At 37.9% G+C, this 26,235-nt stretch overlaps 1 long non-coding RNA gene across 1 annotated transcript; it reads left to right on the forward strand.

Moving 5' to 3' along the window:
* The first annotated feature begins 1,727 nt into the window (after positions 1-1,727).
* On the forward strand, positions 1,728-26,092 carry LOC136832702 (uncharacterized). Its single transcript, XR_010851290.1, has 4 exons — positions 1,728-1,879; positions 13,167-13,423; positions 13,659-13,759; positions 25,709-26,092. It is a non-coding gene; the product is annotated as an uncharacterized lncRNA (long non-coding RNA).
* The last annotated feature ends 143 nt before the right edge of the window (positions 26,093-26,235 follow it).

Here is a 26,235-nt window from a genome sequence, read left to right on the forward strand (position 1 = left end):
ACTATAAAAATATTCAACAAGTAAATACTGTATAAAAAACATTAAAAAGTAAATAAAAGCACGACCTACTCCATACGGTGTATTCCCTGCAGCGAGGTGCACTGTAGATATTACTTCATTTTCTTTGCAGCGTCCCTTTGGCCCCTAACAGCAACCCCTATCATTCCTTTTACTGTACCTCCGTTCATATTCTCTTTTCTCCCATCTTACTCTCCACCCTCTCCTAACAACTGATTCATAGTGCAACTGCAGGTTTTCCTCCTTATACACCTTTCAAACCTTTTTATTCTCAATTTCCCTTTCAGTGCTGAATGACTTCACAGGTCTCAACCTCGACCTTTGCCCAAAATTCTACATTCTATTCTATTCTACAGTATATGTTCCGGATCCGTTCCAAATAACTAGCTTCTGTATTATATCTAAATATTTTTTAGCATTGTTAAAAATGTTCTCTCCTAAAATGGTGGCCAAACTGTAATTTCCATGTCTCGTTCATTTGAGGGAAGGGGGATCTCCCAATTCCCGCAGAGACTGGGCCATTCGACCAGCAAATGCTTTACAGTGAGGGGAGGACCAAGCAGCATCGCAAAACTGTCCCTTATCAGAACTGGTAAGATTAACTGTATGTCTGGTGCGTATGGCCAATTCATAAACGACAAATTACTATCTCCCATTTATAGTCTTCATCTGTACTTCCAAGGATCTATATTTGAAGTGATTTCTTTCATCTTATAGGGGCTTACTTCCTACCGTTGTTGTTGTTGCCAAAAAATCTGGAATGGTTTCCATACGTAGTGGTAAATGTTGCGATGGGGGACTGGACTCTTTCTTGAAATTAAGTTCTTTGGTGCTGATTCATCTAATCCATCTGCCTTTTTCTTCTCACAAATGTCTACATGGACAGGAGTCCAACAAAAATACATTGTGCTTCCTCTACAATGGTGTAAATGTGTCCACTTAAAAAAAATTCAGTACCAATGGATTGTCGGTTTTGAAGATTTCCTAGAATTGCAACGCACTTCTGGAGTCAAAATATTGTGAAGCTAGGTTTTCCAGTGCAGCTAAAATACCAAACAGTTCAGCAGTAAAGAAATTGACTGATGGACAGTTCCATTATTCCGAGCTGTCTTCAGACTCCAAGTGCCACCCTTGATCATTGAAAACTTTCCATAATTTTGATTCAGTGAGAGGATTTAGGAAATGGAGGCAACGCGAGTATCAAATTAAAACATTTATGCTGACTTAACATCCGAGCAATCAGTGATTTGTTTAAACCATTTTTATAATATTTTACAGTAGTACATTGACTCATGACACCAATAACCTAGCATCGCCGCAAAGTAAACACACCACTTGACCGATGATGATGCTACCTATCGTCCCAACTTAAGAACAGTCGACTCACGTTCGAAGCAAAAATAAGCTATAAATTACTTTTGGATGTATGCAAAGTAAAAAATGTGTAAAATTGAAACTTATAGTCTCGGTGGTCACCAAAGTACACAAGCTGCCTCTCAGATCGAAAAGGTGTGCATTCAGTTTTATGTTCTATCTATAATTTTTACAGACAAAACATATGCGCATTATACGAGTACAGTAAAGGTGACATTGGTCCCTTACAGACAAAAGCCCTGAAATTCTGTTCTAATCCACCAGCCAATTGGGGAATCGCTCTCAAAGCCTTCCATCCACCAGCCAATGATAGAGGGCTATAGAAAAGGTTTTCAAGTAGCGTACGGTGGAAGTATCTGATTGGCCAAGAGGAAACCTTAGCCGTTTTCTTGGGCAGTTCGTAGACAGCCATGTCTGGAAGTAGGTGGGCTGCTGGAAATGGCCCATCGTCAAGCTTCATTTTTGCTGTGTTATCTTGTAATGCGTTGTAAGTGAATTTATTTATATTTATTGTGTTATCAATATTAAGAATATTGTTATTAGCGTATGGTGGTATTGTTTTGGCTGAAGATGAATTAGTTTAGTCCTTTCATGAGTCTCAGTATTCCTTGAGACCAGTGGTTGCCTAATGACTCGGAGTCTTTGTGAACGCTTAGAATGGGTTTTAGCTGGCAAATTTTAATATAAAATCTATGCAGGGGATCCATCTGAGGCATGAAGTGTCCAGCATGGCAAGATATTGCGAAATATAGGATAAAAGCTCTTTTCTTTATTGGTTATTTTTTTTTGTGACTAGGCAGAAGCAGGTGGTAGGGCTTGAGACTATAGGCCATGCAAGTTTTTGGTGTATCATCGCAAGTAAGGCTCTTGAAGCCTTTCCCTATGGTCGTAGACACAAGGCAAGTGACGAAGAAAGGCTTGGTCGCTGTAATGGCCTGACTCCGCGGTTGCGTAACAAGTACCCAATTTAAAGATTAATTTTTACCCTTGTGCATAGGTTTATACCACTGATACACGTGAACCACAAACTTTTGCATTCATATCTTTTCCTTGGGGGGCGGGGGGGAGGTGAAGCGAGATTCAATGAAAAGTCCACCTGCCATTCTGAATTTCGTCTCTGTTTTAGGCTGCAGCCACGCCTACCTGATAGTCAGTGCAATTGAGGAAAACCGTGAATTATTCTTTAAATATAAAATTTTTGTAAGTGACTGAGTACTTATTGAAACGAACAACGCGTCCGTTCTCTCTCTCTCTCTCTCTCTCTCTCTCTCTCTCTCTCTCTCTCTCTCTCTCTCTCTCTCTCTCTCGGGGTTTGGTATAAATACGCCTGCGACGTTAGTCTTCGTGCCTTCCAACTAAATTTAAGGGATCCCCCTCATGTTGGACCTCATTGATCAGTTTGTCGGTTTCTGTTTTAGTTTTCTTGAGTAACGCCCTTCTGCTTCTTGACTATTTGATATATATATATATATATATATATATATATATATATATATATATATATATATATATATATATATATATATATATATATATATATATATATATATATATATATATATATATATATAATATATATATATATATATGTGTGTGTGTGTGTAGAATCTACTGGTCACTTTTACCAGATACATAAGTAATTGTGATAGCCACAATGCCCTCTTAACTTCTCGAATTCTTCGCGCTTTTTGGATATGCTTGTCACTACAAACCCGTAAGTTGTATGTATATATGTATGTATATATATATATATATATATATATATATATATATATATATATATATATATATATATATATATATATATATGTATATATATATATATATATATATATATATATATATATATATATATATATATATATTGTGTTTATATATATGTATATATATATATATATTATATATATATATATATATATATATATATATATATATATTTATATATATATATTTATATACATATATACTTTAGGGCACGGTTTTTCTTATACAGTTTTCGTTAAAAGCAATTGCTTTAGTGGCATCAATAAGTTTCTTGCAGGTATCTTCATACTGTAGGGGTTTTGTCAGATTCTCGTCCGTCAATATCTCGTGAAAAATACACAGACTTCATTGATTTTTGTCGAGACAGCTGTTTCGACTTTAATGGCATTATCAAGCGACTAATGACTTACAATCTGGCCTTTCGGCCTGTGGGGAGAATGACCTTGAGGTCTGGGTGCTGGTCGGTCAAGGGATTAAAAGCTTAACCATTTCAGGGCGTTGTTTTGGGTACAAAGACCATGTATGGAAACAAAAGTGAAAGTTTGAACATGTGGTTAAATAAATATGCAAATATAGTACCATGAGCTAGTGTTTCCTTAAATATGTATTTAAAATTTAGTAAAACTTTACATGTTAGTTTGCAAATACAGAAAAGGTACAAAAATAAATATTTTATAACGTATGCAAAGGTACAAATAAACAAATGTCTGTTTATACATAAATGTGTATACTATGAAATTTGAGTGTGTGTGTGTGTGCATCTAAATGCTCTACGGCAGTGGTTCCCAATCTTTTTTTAGTGATGGCACCCTAACTAATGTAATCATTACCGTGGCATCCGTTCTTCTCCATCCCACCATATCGCATGGATTAACTTCTTATTTTAATGAATAAAATGATTATCCATACTCAAACCAAAGTCAGAACACCGAACATGCAGAAATATACTGTACAAACAAAGAGCATATCAGAAGAATTAGATAAATTTAGAGTAGACACACCAATAATAATTATATGAAGACTTCTGCAAACTTTTTTTTTTTTTGTAAATGTTCATTGACATGATCTAGCCAAGGCAAAATCCATGACAATCTTGCGGCACCCCTAGGCACTGTCTGTGGCACCCAAAGTTGCCACGGCACCCAGTTTGAGAATCACTGCTCTACGCTGATTAACGGCCGTTGGTCGCATAGAGCATTTGGACGCCTACATAGGCTACACTCAAATTTAAGCATCTGCAGATGTATAAGCTACATGCAATGTTAAACACTGTAGGCCATATTATGCGTCATTCATTATTACACCACAGCAAAACTACCATGCAAGATTAACAAACGTACCACTTTACATATGAATTGACTAGATATACTTCGTAAAATCTGTAACAAAAGTACAGTACTTTTGCTATCAGTTCAATAACTTATTAGAGTATTTTGAGTTTTTTTAAACTTCATCTGTTAAATTCAATTATCCATTCTTATCTTGCATTGTTCATGAATTATTAGATAGATATTGGAATCAATGACATTAGATTTAGATAAGTCAGATGGAATGTGCAGTGTCTACATTAGACCGTAAAAATACCGAAAAACATTGAAGATTGGCTTAGTTTCCAACTAATATAGTGAATTAATGGCAACAGACGGGTATACAAACTGTACAGATTTAAAACAATGAGATTTTTTCCTTTCAAAAACATCCATTAAGAATGTTGCCCATACGTTTTGGTAAGCAACTGGAATTGTCAATGTAGAAACTTTGCGTTGGACCGGCATTTAGATCGGCGGCCATCTTGAAATGCAAATTATGGGGTTATTAAAATATTTTAGAGCAAAAAAAGTCAGAGATTTTAAATTAGCACCACAAACTTGTCTTTGGAAGCCCACTTTAGTGCCAGTCTCCTCAGTTTATATGGATTTAGGCACATATTCTGTGAAACTATTCCCAAAAATGCTGAAAACCGAGATGAGCAAGTACCCAACTTCAAATCAATATTGTGAATTTATGTCTACCTACAGACTTGTAAGAGTTGCATTTTTGAAATCCTCACAATTTCCTGCATGAAAAACACCCACTGAACATTTTGGGCTCAAAAACATAAATAAAACACTCATACCTCTGGGACTATGTCTCTAAACTCAAGTTAATTACCAGTGCCAGTTGTCTATTCGGTGAATGCAAGTGTAAACAAATTTTTGGGAAGTTATTAAAAGCTCTGTTGGCGTGCCCTGTGAAATGAAGTCAAAACCATAAAATTGTTTAATAATTGTCCAAAACCAGTTTTGATGCGTAGTGCCAATAGTGCTTCGTGTTTAATTTCTAGCGGACAACTGTTTCATAAACTTACAGGATATTGTTCAGAATAATGTACGCTGACGGCAGTAACAGAATGCATCATGAAGTGCAGTCATTTAACGTCACAACTATAGGCCTAGTCATTATGCAGCCATCGAAACATTTATAAATAATAAACATACCGATTCGCGTAGTAAAAATGAAAAACTATAATGCTGTTAATCTGAAATTCGTAATACGTAAGGACCTAAGGAATTCATGAGTCTCCGCTGAATGGGAATTCGATGTTTTTGACTAAGGCCTCGTTTGCTTATCAAAGCTATTAGTGTGTTCTATGTCAGAGTGGCATGTTTAAGTGTTTTTAAGGGTTTTTACTTTGTTTTTAAGAAGCAACTACTGAAAAAAATTCCTGCTTTTAATTTGAAGGACATAGGCTTACAAGCATTAATAATGGGTCAGCAAACATAAGGCCATGAGGTTCATATAAGGAAGTACATAAATGACAGCTTTCATGCAGGCAAGCGCATTCTTTGTCGGTTTTTTGCTATGAAGTGTAGTAGCTTTGAGCAGCCGCCGTTATTGCTATTTTGTTATTGTTATTAATGCTGTTATCAGGTAATAAGAAAAGGCAGCAACGCCTCTGCGATTCGAACTTGCTTATCGAGTTAGTACCAGATTTTATGCCTTTCCATAAAGTGTCAAATTCTCTCTCTCTCTCGTGTGCGGTGTAACACACCACATTCGTGAAATTAGGCAGTTTTGGTCCTTTGAAGGGATTGAACTATTCAGATCCTTCTGGGGATCCTTTATGCGCCTTAGCAGTCAGTTACGTATGTGAAATTCAGTTTACTGTGACTACAGCGTGCCCAAGCCATGAGAGAGAGAGAGCGAGAGCGACCCCTTAGGCTTAGCCTATGCGTCTCAGCAGTCAGGTACGTACTGGCAAGTCTCAGCCCACCGTGACTATGGTCCAAGCAATGAGAGAGAGAGAGAGAGAGACGTGAGTGACCACCATTAACGACATTCATATGCAATCATATTGTATTCTAAAATAGTAACGTCAACCCGCTGGAGTAGAGCAGTTTTCTCTCTCTCTTTTAGTATGTTTGTTTTTTTTCGGATCAGTATCACTGTTACAAGTTTCTTAAGCTTCATAGCTTGTAAATCAGCCCAGCAGTCTTTCAACTGAAAGCAAGTATTTGGAATGGTCACTAATGAAAGCCATCCCAGCCTGAAATTTCCATTCCTTTTCTTAGAGTTTTCCAGTTTGAAGCATGTCTGTAGTATATTTCGTTTTACATATTCCTGACTTAAAGTTATTACCAAAGTGATTTCTATGAAGTTTTGGTGGATTTGTAAGTGTCAAAGAAACGAGAGGTAAAGGTTACTGGTGATTTATTACAGATCCAGGCTGTTTTACTATACCCTATCGGCTCCGATGGCGCCGGGCCGTTGAGACGTTGCCAAATGTATTTCCTGAGTTCGAAACAATAAACAATAATTCCCATTTACCCTTTTAATCGAAACATTCTGTCAAAGAGGGTTTAACCAGTCCTTGATGTTTGTTAATGAAGAAACAGTGATTCTGGGTGTTGACATTGCCTATAAATACCATAAAGTAAAAATTTAAAATTCTTCCAGGTCTCTGTTTTTCACGTTTTAGGCCTCATTAATTTTTTTGGACCTTCCTTGAAGATTATCCACGAAAACTGGACTCAGCGGAGACTTTTAATTTACTTGTTTTTCTGTCAATTTACTGTGTATATATACAGTATGGTGACTTTACATATACATCCCCCCAAGATATATATATATATATATATTAATATATATATACCTGGTGGAGAGAGAGAGAGAGAGAGAGAGAGAGAGAGAGAGAGAGAGATAAGAGGGAGAGAGAGGAGCTGTTTGGCATCTTGAAAAGGATTGTGTATGTAGACAGATAAAGAGTGCAGCATAAATATACATGCGGTTACACAAATAAGGGTGGGCAGCTATTTAATTTATCATCTATTCATAATATGGTCCTTCGTTTCTTTCCAGTAAGAGTATTCATAACAGTTTTTCTATTCATATATCTTCAGCCGATACAGACTTAGCTCCAGCTTTGCCATTTCCTTTGAATATTTAATTGTTTTTTTCTTTGTTTTTGTATCAGTTTTTATCGTTCTAACATACAAGATGGCCTTTGCAGCTGAATGGCCATACCCGATGAAAAATATCTATTGTGTTTTAACTGTCTTTGATTATATCAAGCGTTGGTACTTCCTTCCTTACATAAGTCTAAAACAGTTCTACGTAAAACACTCTTGTCGATTTTGACATCTGTCACGGTTCTCGGTTGATCTTTTCCCATTCCAGGAAAATTGCTCTCCCGGCATCTCGAGGGGTTCCATATTTTTGTTTGTTGCAAATCCTGCGGATTGTTCTCTCCGGTATCATTGTTCTTCTGAGGCGTTGCAGTGTTTTTCTGATATCCGCAATTGGTCCACGGTTTTGCCTTTTCTTTAGAAAAGCCTTAACGAGTCTGAACGATTTCTCGAGCCTGTGGATGAAGATTAATGCAGGAACGAGGACTTCCTTCCATGTTGTTTGTAAGGCGATCAGACTCCTTAATGAGTCAGTGAGTGTTTTGACTGAATTTCCCTTGTGGAGCTTATCGGGCTGTTTGACATTTTTATGCCCTGAGGTCAGCTTAACTGGGTAAGAGGAGATCTGGACTCTGAAATTTTTTTGTCACGTTTAAGAATAAACGTGTTGTTTTATTGTTGTTAAATGCTAGAAAATTACGAGGGTCTTTAGTAATTGGCAAAAATTTATTAGCAACCAATTATTTTGTGTTGTATGCTTATGCTGCCTTCATATACCATACAACGAGATGGGAATATTTGATGTGGCAGCGCTGGTCACCTCCATGCGTTGCCCTTTTCGCCATGAAGGAGCCGATGGAGTCGCGAGTCGAATTTTCCACTATCAAATACGCATTGATACATGTCCCTCCTAATGGGTACGCATTAATCCAGATACTTTGCAAGAAGTTGAATTAATATGCTTAATCTTCGTAAACATGAATACAACCACATGTTGAGTCAGAACACACTGAAACACACGGTATGCCACAACTACGCAATTGCGTGTTTGTTTCGATACAAGTACTAATCTATAGATATCCACACACACACGTATTAATACACCTTTGATCGATACGCTAATTTTCAAAGAAATCTAATTTTGTACAAATAAGATATTTCCCTCCAGTAGGTCTCTCTCTCTCTCTCTCTCTCTCTCTCTCTCTCTCTCTCTCTCTTCGCTAGTCCACCTCCCCTCTCCCCTCTCCCCCCATAAACCTTGCTACGACCCACAGCTGTTAACAAACAACTAGGAGCATAATTAACCTCTTAGGCCAACGTTTTTTTGGAAAAATCCTGGAGCCAAGAACACATCGACTGTTGCGAGCCAAGAGAGGTAGAAGACAACGTCGGTCTAACGTTGATAGACTGACTGGCTGCCATCTGCCAGCTGTAACGTGTTTGTGGTTTAGTGTCCAAATTCCAGGTTTCTCTCCAGACAGCTGACGCGCGTGATGCAATGTAACAAAACTGTGAAAAAAAAAAAAAATAATATGGGGTTGAGCGAATAAAAACACAACACTAGACTTAGGATTTTTTCAAAAGTTTGACAAATTTTTCGGGCTTATACTTTTAGTATAATGTTGATATTACTAGGCCTTCATAAAAGCCCTCCTGAACAGTGAGGAACCGAGCAGGGTAAATTTAAAAATTAACTTTATCTCATTGTTTTTTTCCTTGGCCCTTCCTAGACGCAACCAATCCATGAGAGTTTAAAATGATTTAAAGATTCGAGAGTTTAAAATGATTTAAAGATTCGACAGTCGTTCCCTTTGAGGAGTTGGAGGAGCAGGTAGCCGGGCGGGCTGCCGAGTGTAGTGTGCCCGTAGACCTAGTTAGATCCGGACTTTCGGGAAGACAGAACACCGACCGTGTGTGTGGGTCCTGATGAAAGCTAAAGGTTTCAGAAATAAGTCCTTTGCAGTAGGGCTGTTTTCACAGATCGCCAGTCTCTTTCTCACTATCTCTCATTGATACATCTCTCTCTCTAATTATACGCAGTTAATCCAGATACTTTGCAAGGATAAATTGTTTTAATTTCCTGTTAATCTTCTGGAAACATGAATACAAGAGCATGTTGTGTCAGAAAACATGGATGTGTTAAATTGAAAATAGAAATTAAAATCATTCATTATTGTGTATCGGTTCATCTACCCTAGATGCGAAGTTTTACTAGATTTATTCTTCCATATATGCCCATACCTATTAGTCATTTAACACTGGCATTACAATCCCCTTCCCCCTTTTAGTTTTATGTAAAAGAGAACTATTGTCCCGGCATTGTCTGTCCGTCCGCCTTCAGATCTTAAAAACTACTGAGGCTAGAGAGCTGGAAATTATGTTGATCATCCACCCTCCAGTCATCAAACATAAACCTTGCAGCCCTCCACAGCTGTTTTTATTTTATCAAGGTTAAAGTTAGCCATAATCGCGCATCTTAGGCCATATAGGACAGGCCACCACGTAAAATGGTTAAAGATTCATGGGAGCGGCTCATACGACTATACCGAGACCAAGAAAGATAACCAATTTTTCGGTCTTGATTAACGCTTGATAAAACTCGACTGCCCTGAAGCTATACCCTTTCCAAATGTATAGATGTTTGGCGTGGTTGTCTGGTCTTCCAAATATATGCCAAATTTATAACAACAACAGCGAGATAAAATCATTTCTCCCATTACAGATATCAAATAAAACCTTTTTCGTTACGCAGAATTAAAAATTACATAGGTTCACGATTGATAATGTTTTTCAAAATTACAACAAATTTTTCAGAGTTTATATCTTTTGGCATATCATTTTGTGGTGTTACTAGTACCTTCACAAAAGATCCACTGAACGTTTAAATCCACGGGTAAGCAGCTTAAATTTTTAAAAAGGGAGCACTTTTGGTATCATCATTGTTTTATGTCTGGGCATTTCTCGTTTCTACATATACCTTGATTTCTTAACATCGAGGTAAAGAATAAATTTAAAATGAAATTTAAAGCATAACAGTAAGTTTAAAAAAATAAACAGTATACAGACAGATCTCTGTCGTTCCCTTTAGTTGAAGGTTGATGGGCGCAAATTTCTCTTGGAAAGGCAAGATGTAACTGTAGCTCGGTAGACCAGTTTTTTGAGAGAGATGAAGGAAGACAGGAGTCAGGACCGTTGTGTGTATCTGATGAAACTAAAGGTCAATCAAAATTACACTTTGCCCAGTCTTCTTATATTTTCGAAAAAGAATACGTTCAAACTGGCAGACCTTAAAATTTTAGTGCAAGAAGCATCGAACAATGTCACGGCGGAAAACTGGAAGAATGCAGCGAGCACGTAGAGAAAATTCAAAAAGAGGATATTGGCAAGATGGCTGTAGACAAGTTGGTTGACAGTTTTGTCATCAACATAGCTGATAGCTCTGATGACCAGTTTTCTGAATAAATTATATATAAAAAATGGATGATTAAAGGGGAAAATAGAAAAACAAAAATAATTGACTTTTACCTCGGTGGTGGTGTCAAAAAAGTTTGATTGAAAAAAGTAGTCTTTTAAAACTTAAGATGATTATTACTCCTCGTTATAGATAATATATAGGCGACAAAGAAGTTTATTTTAATTCGTATTTCGAAAAATGAACAAGAAATATATCACCTATTTCTGTAGCATTAATTAAATACTTTTAAGTATCTAATTGTGTAATAATGATAAATGTACATCTATCTACAAGTACTGACAAAATAGATAAGGTGATCATATGTAAAAAAAAAAAAATCCGTAAGATTTAGAAAAGAGAGAGAGAGCAGGGCCACCACCGGGAAGGAGATTAAAGATTCATGGAAATCAAAAGCCCCAAAAATCTTATAAGTATAGCCTCAGGGTTTGTCTCGAAGACATTTAAAGGGCTGTCAATTTTTCGTGTCAGTAGCCTGTTTTTATAAAACTGGCAACAGGGCAGATCTTTAAAAGCCTGCCCAGAAGAATTCGTCGTGGCGCATTTTTATTTGTTTTTAAAGTAGGCCTAATAGCTCTGGGGTGGTTCCATTTTGTCCTTCCTCTAGTGGGCTACTTTGCGAGTTGACAGCTCAAAGTGAATCTGACTGATGAAATTTCGTACGTACATTCCATCAGATCCTCTCTTTGTGTGTGTGTGTGTGTGTGTGTGTGTGTGTATGTGCGTGATTGTGCGTGCTATTTTTCACTGGCATACACTCATTACGTAAATAAATGTAATGTTGAAACTTTCCTCTCCTGTTAAAATTTGCATCTCTACCTCTGTATGTATTTTCCCTCGCTTGAACAACCTTCTAATCACATGCTTTATTCGAACTTGGACTAGTTGCTGCTTGTTTTTGCACGTCCCTCTAGTATTTGCAGTTAGAATGAGATTTTTTTTATTTTTAGATATTTCATCATACACTTAGTGCCCTATAATGAACAAATAAACTAGAATAACTTTTGTAAATAGAATTTAATCCGAGATTTACAGAGGTAAAGATGAGTCAATCGCTAATAGATGATGACAGAATACTGTAACAGATGGTATGAACCACATATAAAGCCTAAAAGATGGAACGAGCCTAGAAAAGGTAAGTCAAATTTCGAGATGAAAAGACATACGTATCCGTGAGGCATAATGAGCAGGACAGTTAGGATAGGGCCACAACCCCAAAAAATATAAATTGCGAATAATTTTTCGCCAAATATCAAGACATTCGCGATTTTCGAATGCATGGCTGCATGGTTGGACTGTCTGTCGACTCCACTATCCTGACGTTCCGTTTCCGTTGGGGAACTTGCGCACCTGCGCTGTCCCGTTTCGTGATCGCTTCATTCCTTTGTGGTTGTACCTGCAAATATTAGAACATTTCCAAATATATTCTCAATATATTCTTAGGACTTTTCCATATAATCTCTTGTATATTCCCTGGCTTTGCAGAGTACCGTTTACATTGTAATGTTGTGGCGTACTCTGGATAGTATTTTGGCTCTTGGGAGTGTCTTCAACCCCAGCTGCGCTGCTTCTGCATTTAACTTTTCATCCATTCCCTCGGTTGATAATTTCTTAGCTATTAACTTCTTTAACGTGACTTACTCCTGTTTTTGCCTTCCCGTAAAAAAATCCATTTGACGTCACTCTCTTTAACGTAACTTTTTAGTATCGCTAGCAATATGGGGAAAACATATTAGGTTGACCGATAGAATAGTTTTAGTGTTTGCGTAAATGAATATAAGACAGAGTATCGACAATATGAGGTCACTGACAAACCGAATTAGGAGCTGTAATGTATTGCTGATTCGAATATCCATCTTGTCCCGCAGGCCTTGTCTGCCTGTCTCCTTGGTATGTTGGGATAAATTTTCCCGTTTCATTCAAAGCTAAGATGCTTGCCTAAGGATTGTATAAAAGTTCCTATTTATGTATATTTTTATAAAAAAAAAAAAATTGTAATTTCCTCTTTAGAAGTCTGCTATCGATCTTAAAATTCAGAATCCAAACGCATTGTGTGTATTTTTACTATTCAGTATTTTTGTGGGTTTCTGTTGACTGAGGAGAGTAGTCATCTTTTTTTTCAGTTCTTTATGGGATTGCTTAATTTTTCTTAGGGTGATACAGGACAGCCCTCGCTTTGAAGACCGATCCTCCCTCTCTGGCTCATCAGTCAAGACCCATGGAGAGGACTGCGCTTGAGGTCAGGAAGTTTGCCAAAGCAACCTTGGAGAGCGAACCCGAGTGTTCCGATTCTTTCTTCTGCTGGTTTTCCTATTATGGGCATCTGAAAAACTTTATCTGCATCTTCAAGGAAAAAAAATCACCATTCTGAACGATCATCAGGCACCAACGAATTGATTCCTTCCTAAAGGTAAATAAATCCTCAGCCAACCTCCTTAAATGATTGCAACAAATACTAAGTCACTACATAGCACAAGACATCTGAAATGTCAGGTTTTGATTGTGTTTGCAAATCCAATAATCCACCAATCTCATTGTGTGTATTACGTTTTGCTCTTATTTTGGGGAAATGAGTATTTGTAGTAGTTGTGTATTTGTATGTTATGTGCTTTCCTCATTCTTCATCTGCATTATTTTCCTAATAGGTTACTGAAGCCCTCTGAGGAAGCTGCGTCTCACACTGACAATGTCGTTCAAGGTTTATGGAAATAGGCCCTACGGTACTCATTCAAGAGGTTTCTTTCAAGTAAGTGTTCCAGTTATTTTTTGACTCGTTTTCTTGGTATTCAATTAAGAAATCTGGTACTCTTCTGCTTTGGGATAAATAGGCATGAATTAGGGGTCTCATTCATAGCTTTTTGTAGGCATTACAAATCTTTATATTGTGGTACCCTATCCGATGTGCATAACTTATGATGGTACACTTTGCAAAAAGTGTACCATTTTACTGGTTTATTTAGATTTTAATAGAAAGGTTTTTGTCCATCTAGATTCTGCCTTCCTACTATTATACACCCACTCCATGTCATAAATTCACAGAAATTGCTTTCGTTTCGTTCGTAGTTGACATAGTCTTCAGATTTATATACTTGCTTTCTTGGACCTAAGCCTGCAGACAAACTTTATATCTCGGAACTAGGCTTGTGTTAGGCAGTGTCTAATTAAGTACTACTAGGTGAGTCTGATACTTTCCATCCCAATTGGCCTGGCATTCACTAAAAGTAAAGTAATCCAAAAAGTCTGTGGTTATATTTTTCCGTCCTGCTTTCCCCAGTTTGCTGAAGCATTCCTCCTCTTTCTGGCTGTTCTTGTTTGCCTAGTTTTTCAAGGGTTCACTTGGTGTTGCTAAATGTGATATAAAACCCAGTCAGCTCATTGATCAAACACTCAAAGCTGCAAATTTCTTTGAACATTTTCCTGTTTGAATTAAATCCAATCCAGCAATTTTATCCCTTTTTAGAAAGTCTGGTCATGAAACTACCACAAGAAATAACTTTCCAGCCTTTCAGCGCAGGCCTATAATGTACGTTTATCCTTCCCCAAATCAAAATTTTTGCCCCATTTCTGTTACTATTGAATGATCTGCTATAACAGCCATTATCAGCTGATGCAATTCCATGACCAATATCTTGCATCTGTCAACACTCCGGGAAAAACTCGGTTTATTGATATGAATTTAAATCACACTTGATTAATACTGATGCTCCGCTCACGTCACTTGAGTAGCAGTCGTACTGTTGGAATGGGATGAAAATTGAAGGGTACAGTTTACTGCTCCGCTGGCAATGTTTAGAGCTGGACAGATCCTGATGTCTTCATTTCCTCTCTCCAGGAGTTGTTTTTCGTATTGTTTGTTAATTTGTCTGTTGGTTTACAAGATTACGCAAAAAGTTAGTCGATTTTTTATGGTAATATTACCAAGTGACACTTGTCGTTGCTGGGTAATGATTAGATTTTGTGAGAGACAGGAATGAACTTTTGAGGAAAAGGGACCTTGTGTGTGTGTGTGTGTGTGTGTGGGTTGGGGGAGGTGTCGGCATTACTAGAGGAAGGGTGTTTGCAGTGTCTCCTCGGCCCAAGATGCTTTCTTTGCTGTTTGCCTCGTGATTTTCATGAGTTCTTGGTACACTGTCTTGGCACCTGGTTGTCCAGCCGTTCCAACTGTTACTTCTCACTGAAGCTCAAATATTTTTGGCAAGCCTTAGGAACTTTGGTCTGGGAATGATCTAGAGGTCTCGTTAGGCTACCAAAATGATGATGGCGGTAATTATGATTAGAATGATGATGACTTTGGCTTCCACTTTGTATTGGTGATGGTAGTTATTGGGCAGTTACAGTTTGGTTTTGTATGTGTCCAGGGGATATCGATTTTAGTTTGCATTTTGAAAAAGTGATGCTAGAATATCTAGAAACTTACGGGAGAGTTTTACAGATCTCGTAGCAAGTGTTCAAAATCCAATGCGCTCTTCAGAGAACACTGAATGGCATTATTCTAGGTTAAAGATTTAAGTTAATATTTTTTGATTATCCCAAGTTGGTGTCAAGAGCATTGATATCCAGAGAGAGAAAAGTTTAGAGACATTTCTTTGAAAATTAGAAGCATTTACTCTCCTCGCCCCTTACGCTCTCTCTCTCTCTCTCTCTCTCTCTCTCTCTCTCTCTCTCTCTCTCTCTCTCTCTCTCTCTCTCTCTGGTGTTTAAGTGGGATATTGTTGATTTTGGTCTGCATTTAAAAAAAGTTGCGCTTGACTTTCGTGAGACTTAAGTGTGTTTTAAAATTCTCGTAGAAAATGTTGAAATTTCAATGCTCTGTTCAGAGGGTACTGAATGGAAAATTATTCTAAGTTAAAGTTTTAAGTTAATATTCCTTGGGATAATTGTCGTATGTTGGTGTCAAGGGCATTGAAATCCAGAGTAAAGTTTAGAAAAATACCTAAAATTTAGAAGCATTACCTTTCTCTCTCTCTCTCTCTCTCTCTCTCTCTCTCTCTCTCTCTCTCAACAAGGGTTGTTTTAAGTTCAGTATCCTTTATTGTTTTAAAGAAGCAAGCATTAAACCCCCCCCCCTCCTTCCTCATTTTCTATGAGTCCACATGTGTGTGTGTATCACAGTAGGATTTTAAGTTATTTAAATACTTCGTGTTCTGTACGCTCAGTGCGCTTCATTAACCTATAACATTCATACACATTTTCCTTGGTGTTTTTACTACTCTACTGTAAGCAATGTTCAGGAAGTGGCTGCTTTCCAGTCGGTATAAGCTTTACGGATGAAAGCTGTTGAGTGCGTGATTACTTTCCATTAAATACTTTGTTTAAACTGCTGCTACTTGACCCCTCACCCATCCTCTGCGAATATTAACACGGGAGAATGACCTAGGACTAATTCAAAGCAAAACCTGTATGCAATCGAGTGATGTTCATTTAAAGGGCGTTTTGATTTACTCCTGATGAAAAATGCATTTGTACAGTTTTCTGGAATCTCTCTCTCTCTCTCTCTCTCTCTCTCTCTCTCTCTCTCTCTCTCTCTCTCTCTCTCTCCCTGTGGTCATTCTAACGACGTCAGTAGTACAAAGCGCGCTCGATTCGAACTTGCTCTGGCACACAGGGCCTCGACGAGGTAACCTTAATTTTCGAAGAGGTGGAAGTATGCCTCATGTAAAATGTCGGAGCAGTTTTTAGATTTTGTTTTCCCCTTTTTGATACACTTCTGTCACTGCAAGCGTCAATTCATATATATAATTTTGTGATACTGTGTCTCGTCCGTTTTATGGCGTGCATATTTACGCTGTTTACCGAGTAATTCCTTCTTAATTGCCTTCCGCTCTAATATAGTTATTGCCTCAAATCGATATAAAATGGAAAAGTTCAGTAAAATCTGCTGTCTTCATTCTATACTTTTGCACGACGCCAGTTGAAGTTGCACGAGTGTTTTCCGCTGCTCGATGTTCTTTCGGAAGCCTGGATTCCCACCTGGTCGAGGTCTTGTCTTCATCTATGACTCTTTCCAGGAGTTTTGATGTTACTTCCTTATCTAAGGGCGATTTCGTCCTTCCGTCTGGTTTGATTTTAGGAGACATTACTGTCAGCCCTCCTTTTAGTTTACAAATTTATTTTTTACCTCAGGTGAACTTATCAAGTGTATTTATGTGTGTAGAACGTGAACTTTTCACACTTTGGGCTTCTTCAGAACCAATGAATTAATTTTAAACAAAATTAGTATGAAGAACTCTTGGGTAAAGGTGGTTTAAGTTTCTTCGCTCTCCAGGGAGAGAGAATTAAAAATTGTGAGAATAGGTGGGGTCATTTAACAAGAAACATCTCAAGAACTACAAGGCCAGAAAAGACCAAACTAGAGCGACAGCTTCCATACTTAGAGCAGATTTCAAGTTTGTTGAATATAGAATTTAGGCCAAAGGCCAAGCACTGGGACCTGTGAGGTCATTCGGCGCTGAAACAGAAGTTTAAGGTTGAAAGGTGTAACAGGAGGAAAACCTCGCAGTTGCACTATGAAGCAATTGTTAGAGGGTGGAGAGTAAAGTGGAGGAAAGAGAATATGAAAGGAGGTATATTAAAAGGAACGAAAGGGGTTGCAGTTAGGGGCCGAAGGCACGATACAAGGAATCTTAAATAATGCCTACAGTGCACCGCATGAGGTTTACTGACGGTACTAACTCCCTACGGGGTCAAGTTTGTTCAAACCCGAGTCCCAAGCGTAGGGCCACAACAGTTCAAGGTTTGCCACAGGACTTTAAAGTTTCAGTCAAACTTGCAAGTGCAATAAGTTAGCTAAGGTGATCAGTGTGATCCCTGGCATCTTAATAGTCTCTTATTTGTTGGGGGGTGGGGCGGGGGGGGGGGTGATTTATAAGACTTTCAGAACAGAACCGTTAGAGAAAAATATGTGGGATTTTTGGATTTAGTTTTTTTGGGCGTTCATTGGGAATTTTGAAAGGTATTCAATGTAAATTGCAATAATTGACACCTATGCAACTTTCAGTGGTCTGATTGTCCAGCACTGGCCAAATCTAAAGGATTTTAAGTCTCTATTATAGTCATTGACTTACACCTGGGCAGTTGGTATAATCGTAATAACAATGGTAATTTGAATATTTATTTCCTAGTTTATTCAGATCTGTGAAAGATACGGCACATCGCATATCTTCCTTCGGCCCTTACATTCACTCCTTCAGTCCTTACATTCACTCCTTCAGTCCTTACAGTCACTCCTTCAGTCCTTACATTCACTCCTTCAGTCCTTACATTCACTCCTTCAGTCCTTACATTCACTCCTTCAGTCCTTACATTCACTCCTTCAGTCCTTACATTCACTCCTTCAGTATTTTGTACGTACCGAGTGTCTTTTCAGGCCACGAAAAGCTTCCTCCACTCCAAAACTTTCGATTGTGGTTCGTAGCAGAGGCCACGCTCGACTCAAGAGAGATTTGGGATATTTTTCTTTTGATCGTAGATAGGATTTCATCCATTTTGCTCTTAAACACACTCTCCCTCCCCCTGTGTGTGTGTGTGTGTGTGTGTGAGATCATTCTAGCGGCGTCGCGTAAATACAAAGCGATTCGAACTTGACCCGCCACACACGGCCTCGACTAAGTAACCTTCATTTCTGGAAAGGTAGAGCTATTCCACAAGTAATAAGTAACTGATTTGCACGGAGTAATGTTTAGATTTTTGTTTCCTTTTTTTAATACACACTAAGTACAAACGTCAACTTATTTGCATAATTTTGTGATTATATTTATGCTGTTTCTTTATTGCCCGCTTCCGTTGTCATACAGTTATCGCCTCAAACCGATATCTAAAGGAAAAGTTCAATATGACCTAATACCTTCATTATATACTTTTGCCCGACAGTTTACCCTTGTACAAGGTTGAACATTGTATGAGTGGTCTCCGCTGTGCTTGGTGCGCTTTCTGAAGGCTAGGTTCCATGTGGATGAGTTCTTGCCCTCAGTTATGACCCTTTCCAGGAATTTAGGGCATTTCTCTCCTTTCATATGATTTTATTTGTGTGTTTCTGTTCTAGCTTATAATTTTCTGATTTTTTTTTTAAAGTCAGGTAAAGTTATCAAGTATGTAGAACTTTCAGATTTTGACTTCTTCAGAACCATTGGATTCATTTCAAATAAAATTAGTACAAATCATTGTTGGGTAAAGCTGATTAAAGTTTTATACATTTGGGTGCCAAGAATCTTTCCAGGGAGGGGGAATAATTGAAAATGGTGAGAATAGGTGGGGTCATATAACCAGCCCCATCTCAAGAACTACAGGGCCAACGGCTTCCATACTTAGTGCAGCTTCAAGTATGTTCAAACCCCTTGTCCAAACGGACAGGGTAGGGCCTTAATACTTCAGAGTTTGACATAAGATTTTAAAGTTCAGGTGAAACACTTACAACTGCAAGTTGACTCAAGTGACCAGATAAGTTTGAGTTTTTTTTTTTCTTAGCTTGACAGAATTTTAAAAAGAAAACTGCCCCTGACTGCACATTTCGTATTCTTCATCTCGTACTTTGTAAATACTCGGAGCCATCCAGCCAATTGCAATTTCCTTAAGCTCGCTCGTGAATGCAAGCCGTCTTTATTGGTAATTTTCACTGGGCGATGTGTAGTCCGTCACTGGAAGCACATCAACGTGATTAGGTTACTTTCAAATTAGTTTCCTTGTTATAAATGCCAAGCCAATATTGTACGTGACAGTATGCGTGTGAAGTGACTTCAGTCTAATTTTTTATGGTATCTCCTATCTTATTCGTCCAAAACGGTCCCTTCACTCATGGAGAATATGTACTGTAGCCCTTTGTTTCTGAATTGATCACGTAATTCTTTTAAGCATACTTGCATTACCTTGTTTCATCGTTACCTTGAAGTTTTAACGTTTTATATGGGCTTAGTGTGAAATGTCTACTAAATACGCATCTATGGCTGCGCGTGTGAAGGAAAATCGTCTGTTTTTTATTTTTTTATTTTGTTACATTATTCAATATTGCTGTATTTGCAAAACTTGTTTATGAACTCGTGGCTATGCCGTCTCTTTCTCTATCGAACACGTGAGAAGTGATTTGTGTACCTGCTACCAATTCGTTTGTTTCAGAGATTCTTTAAAAGCTTAGTAAACGCAACGTTAGCTCTGCTAAATCTTTTACTAAAGTTTTGTTGGAAACAGGTACGATTTGAACTTGCCTACTGTGCGTTTTAATGCTTTCCTTAAAACTTCTTCTTACACATCAGGCTCTGCCATGCCATACATTCTCAATCTCTCTCTCTCTAGTGTCTAGCATTATCATCTCTTTTAAAAAGATTAACGTAAACATTGTATTGACACAGCCTTTGCATGTTATGATACCATAATGTCAGGTTTTTGTTCAGTCCTTACTGTAAGTCATCCGTCAGTCCTGTCATTTATGGGCTCGAACTAATACCGACTACTGTCCAATCTCTTACCGTGCTGGCTCCTCGAGCTGCACTGCAATCCGTTGCCACTCACACTAGACTACTAAAGGTTGTTGCATGCTCCTAAGAACTAATTTTTGAAGTATAAGCGTTCCAAAATAACCCTTTGTTTGGCAGTCACTGTGGATCACCCATGCAAACCGAGGCATTAACCGACTTTTTTTTTTTTTTAGCTTCGATGTCACTATACAGCAGATTCGTTGTTGATGTTTGCAGACAGGCACTTGTAAGAATTTCTGTTGGAATTGTTTTAGCGTTCTTTTAATCAACTAGCCGTTAACTACTTATGCATTAGGTAGGGTTGATCTAGTTTCTGTGGGTCTAGAACGTAGTCGTGGTCATGACGTCGAAACTGATACACTCAAGCAGTTGACACCACTGTTTGTGATTCCTGAAGTTATCTCTGCTGCAGGTCTAATCACAACATAATAGTCAAAGTGAGAAAATTTTTATTTGATTTATAAGGGATTCCATCAATTGGTGTGTTTGCCTTAACACCAGTTGCTACTCATGCCAGACTGTATAGGCGTGATGCAAGTTTCATTAACGCTTGGTAATGCACAGTGAAAGGACGTAATCATTCGTTTAGCGGCAACCCGCCATCTTGATTCTTGAACCGGGCATGTCAAATTTTTTTATTTGAAGTCTTCACGTCGCCTGATGGATGGCGTTAGAAAAATGAATTTCCGGGTGCTGTCCATCTGGATTTACTTCTGTTTAATATTTTGTGTGGTACTTTGGTCTTCTTTTAACAGAACATTTGCTCAAATGTTTTCAGTCAGTTTACATGGGCCCGATTCCATCAGGAATCATGAGTTCGCACTGCTAATCCGTTGTCTCTCATACAAGTCTAAGATCTGTTGCAACTAACTGTCTGTGGTTTGATTTTCCAGTATTGACCAAACCTAATAGATGGGTTAAGGGCCTCTAGTATAGTTATTGATGTACACTTGGGCAGTTGGTATAATCGTAATAATAATAATAATTTCGGATCTGGACAAGATACAGCTACTTATCATTCGGGTCTTGCAGCCAATTCATGTGTTTGTAACTCGTCGTCTTCGTCATTCCAGAAGTTTTGGTTGTGGTTCATAGAAGAGGCCAAGCTCATTTCAAGGAAGATTTAGGATATCCTCCCTTTGATCCTAGATAGACTTCTGCATTTTGCTTTTAAACTTTTCTCTCTCTCTGCATAGTAAAGACTAAAGGCCCGTTAGTTTGTTTCATGTGCTGAGTGTGTAGTGTGAAGTTTTGTCCGTAAGTAGTATATATTATAATGACTGGTACTGTTACTTGTTACCGTAAAACCCTAAACGGCCTTAAATATCGCAAGTTGTGGAAGTACTTGCTTTGGATAAGCTTTTTAATTTTTCACCAACTTGGGTGTTCTGTCAATTCCTGCTGTTAGCTGGGGCGTAGCTGACATTCCATCAGTGGGGGCGTCTAGGCTGGACCAAGACTTTTTTTGAGGGGCCAAAGAAAATTATATTAAACTAAAGTACCAATTCTGTAATTAGGAAAATACACTATTCTCGAATGTATATATCCATGTGAATGAAGGAAAATATTAGTAATTAACCTGTAATTGAAATTATAGAGCACAATCTTCAATTAATTTTCGACTCTTACTATATGCAAATGTATCAAGTACTGAAACGTAAATTTCCTCTCAACCTTATATTCAACACTAGCCTAATTTCTATGATCAAGTTTTCATTTTCAACTATAGTACAGTTTCCTTGTCATGTTTTTAACCTATCCCATTCCCTCTTCTTTATCGCCTCTCCCTGGAAATTAACTACGCAGCAGTAGCAAATTCGATTTCACTTATTCAAAACTGTAACTATAGTTTCAATAACTTCATACGTAAGTTGATAACATTAAGTTGGACCATACTATCATGAAGAAACATGTCATTTGTGTTAAAAACCTACAGCTATATCCATACATTTTTAGCTCTATACAAGTTGTAAAGTTAACAAGAACAAAAAATGTCATTAGATACATACCACAACTGTAAATAAACTAAAAATATCTGCTTTTGACCACCATGGGGTTGATGTTTAGCTACAAAGAGAATTTCAACTTGTGAGGGCCAAGCACTTGACCGGCACCCCAAGCCCCACAAGCGACGTAACTGGCTGTTAGCGTGTAATGTATGCAGGGCGTTCTTTAGGCAACATTGCGCAGAGATTATCTTTCATCCAGTCTGGGAAGCGTTTGTGGCTGGCTTGGTGTTAACGCTTCAGTTACAAGACGGTGTTCTCAAAAGGAGTCATCGGTACCAAAGATTCTTTGCTGCCTGTTACTTTGCATTGCATTTGACAGAAACTCCCGTTTAACTTCTATCCATCTTGGCATTTCTCCGGATTTACTTCTCATCCAAGAGTCTTTTCTGGCGAGCCCAGATGGTGTATGGAATTGAATCATTAGTCTGGGTGAAATTCTTTATCAATGATTTGTTTCGATTTTGGATCGTAAGATCGTTTTCCTCAAAGGACTTGAAGTCAACTGACTAGGCACCTTAACACGCAAGTGCTAGGCAAGGTTTATATATATATATATATATATATATATATATATATATATATATATATATATATAGTGTACGTCCGTTGTCCCTCTTATTGTTGAGAGGACTTGCGGCGTCAAACGTGGTACTGGAGTGGAATATAGAGTTTAGGCCAAAGGCCAGGCGCTGGGACCTATGAGGTCATTTAGCGCTGTTAAGGAAATTGAGAGTAGGTGGGTTTGAAAGTTGTAACAGAAGGAAAACTTCGCAGTTGCACTATGGAATAATTGTTAGGAGAGGGTGGATAGCCAGATGGAAGATAATATGAATGGAGGTACAGTAAAAGATACTAAAGGGGTTGCAGCTGGGGACCGAAGGGACGCTGCAAAGAACCTCTAGTAATGCCTACAATGCACCCTGTGAGGTGCACTGGCGGCACTACCCGCCTACGGGTACTGACTGCAGGTAGACCAATCATGCCTAGATGCTCGAAGAAGATGCATCGTTTGTCTGTCCATATGGCCCGATTTCATAAACATGAATGGTCTTGGAAGTTGGTTTGGGATCTGTGAGGAACATGTATCGCTTCACTGATATTCTCATACTGCTTGCTAGTGTTGATGCTTCTGCAATAAAACATTTGTAAGGTACTCGAGTGTGAAAAGTTTTCCAGCATATATTTAATCGCGCTGTACAGCAAGCCCGGCATTACGCAGCATTACTATGTGCTGCTCTTTCTAGTTTTAAGCTGGTCAAGCCTTTAGTTGAAGCTCTGCTGCTTTTACCAGACTTCTTACTTTGCTGCAAATTTTAGTAGCTCCCGGTGTTTTTTTATGGTAGGGGAGTTAGCCTTCACTTGAACCCCGCCCCACATTGTTTGCAGGAGACCGATGTTTTTGTGATACTTTTGGCTATCGATATTTAAGATCTTATTCTAAGCTTTAGATCAATAGCGTTCTTGTTGACTATTCTCATTTTGACGGTGCTTTTCATAGCTCATTTTAAACTCCGAAGGAGACTACTGTAACCTTTGAATTACAAGATATTTTTTCACTGGAACATGGAAATTGCAAGATGTTCTGCTTTGGTCCTTGTTAGCTCGCACCTGGGGTTGACCCTTCTTGGTGGTACATGGAAATTGCAAGATGGTGGGGTTACCCTTCTTGGTGGTGGCGGTTTAGTACTCCCTGATAGTTTCGACTTCTCGGTTTTACGGTTTATGACCACACTACTTTTTACAGTCGAATGACATGGATTTTTGTTAATTTCTATGGTCTTTTAATTTCATGTACTCGGTACATAGGTATGCTCTCTCTTTCTGCTCTCTCTCGTGTTTTGTCGTTGTACGTATGTGTCAGCACTAGAAAATCAGTAATTTAAATGTAAGCCACTTGTCATCACATTATTAGCCTATCTGGTGGCTTAATTTAAGAGTTTTAAGTCCTAAGTTTGACAGAACTGGTAGGCATGAATTAAAATAAAAATGTACGTTTTTTGTTAACTTGGAGTATACTTAATATTTCTAGGGTTTAATGATGGATATGTCTATTCCTTCGGGCTGTCAAGCTTTATCCAGTGTTTTTAACAGTTATGGTTAATAGGTTTTTAGTGCGTATTGACTAAATACCCTTGTTCATTATCTGATATGCCTTTTGGCCTTAAGTATTGGCTACAAAATGTACATTTTATGTTGCCCCACGCATTTAACAGAGCAATTTCTGCTTAAGGGCACTTGTGCCGTCAATTAACTTTATATTGCATAAACATTAAAAATTGTTGATTTTAATTAGCTATCTGATATTGCATGTTAAAAATTTTTGATTTTAAATGCTAGTCGCATAAAAATTAAAAATTCTGTTGATCTTAATTAGCTATTTGATTTCTGCTAGTCACAAACATTAAAATTAGCTATTTGATTTCTGCTAGTCACAAACATTAAAAATTTGATCTTAACTGATTTTTGCTAGTCGCATATAAAAATTTGATCTTAACTGATTTTTGCTAGTCGCATAAACATCAACAATTCTCTTGATCTTAATTAGCTATCTGATTTCTGATTTTTGCAAGTCGCATAAACATTATTCTCTTGATCTTAATTAGCTATCTGATTTCATCTAGTCACGCTGTCTTGAAATGTATTTAATTTTCATATGATAACCGGTACTAGCCCCATTGACTAACTGCAAGCCCTTATGTAGATGCCAGAAGCATTGGTTTTTCATTGAGATGTTCAAGTTAGTGTATATAGTAGCTTGAACTTTGAATGCTTTTTCTTTAGAAGTGATTTAGTTTTGAGATTTATGGCTAGGACTGTCAACTGTTCGCTTTAAATTTTGTGGCTACGATTGTCAACTGTTTGCTTCAAAATTATCTGTATTTGCAAGAAAACCCAAGAAGGTAAATCGCATATTTTAAAGACCAGTAATTTTTTTTTTTTTTTTTTTTTTTTTGCGTATTTAGTCTCGATCTCTTTGGACGAAATGTACTTCAAGGCTTGATGAGGGGGTACCTGTGTGTGTGTATCATTCTTCAAGTCTTCTAGCCCGTTTCTGACAAAAGTTAGAGATGGCATACCAAAGAAAGGTCTTTCATATCCCTTTCCCTTTCTGTAGAATACGCTGGATTTCGTTATAGTTGTCACGTTTTGAAATTGTAGAGGCCAATTGTTTGTTAGTTTGTAATATCAGTATATAAACGCAAACTTTATCTCCTACAGAATGTGTGAACATCAAAACTAGTCAGCATATGATTTTGGAAGAGTGCTTAGAGAGCAAGAGGGTCGCCGGAGCAACAGATATTTAAAAATAAGCCGGTAATCCAGGGCAATTAATGAACATCAAAACTAGTCAGCATATGATTTTGGAAGAGGACTTGGAGAGCAAGAGGTAATCCAGGGCAATTAATGAACATCAAAACTAGTCAGCATATGATTTTGGAAGAGGACTTGGAGAGCAAGAGGATCGCCGGAACAACAGATATTTAAAAATAAGCCGGTAATCCAGGGCAATTAATGAACATCAAAACTAGTCAGCATATGATTTTGGAAGAGGACTTGGAGAGCAAGAGGATCGCCGGAACAACAGATCTTTAAAAATAAGCCGGTAATCCAGGGCAATTTAATGATTATGATATCAACTTCTGGACGCCTCACTTTTCTAAAAATAAAATTGTTTTTATTTTTTTTTTTTTTTTTTTTTTGCTGCTGCTGCGAGGCGGCATCGACTGCAGTAGTTTCTGGCAGGT

This window comes from Macrobrachium rosenbergii, chromosome 4 (genome assembly GCF_040412425.1).
Source record: "Macrobrachium rosenbergii isolate ZJJX-2024 chromosome 4, ASM4041242v1, whole genome shotgun sequence".
Taxonomy (NCBI): domain Eukaryota; kingdom Metazoa; phylum Arthropoda; class Malacostraca; order Decapoda; family Palaemonidae; genus Macrobrachium; species Macrobrachium rosenbergii.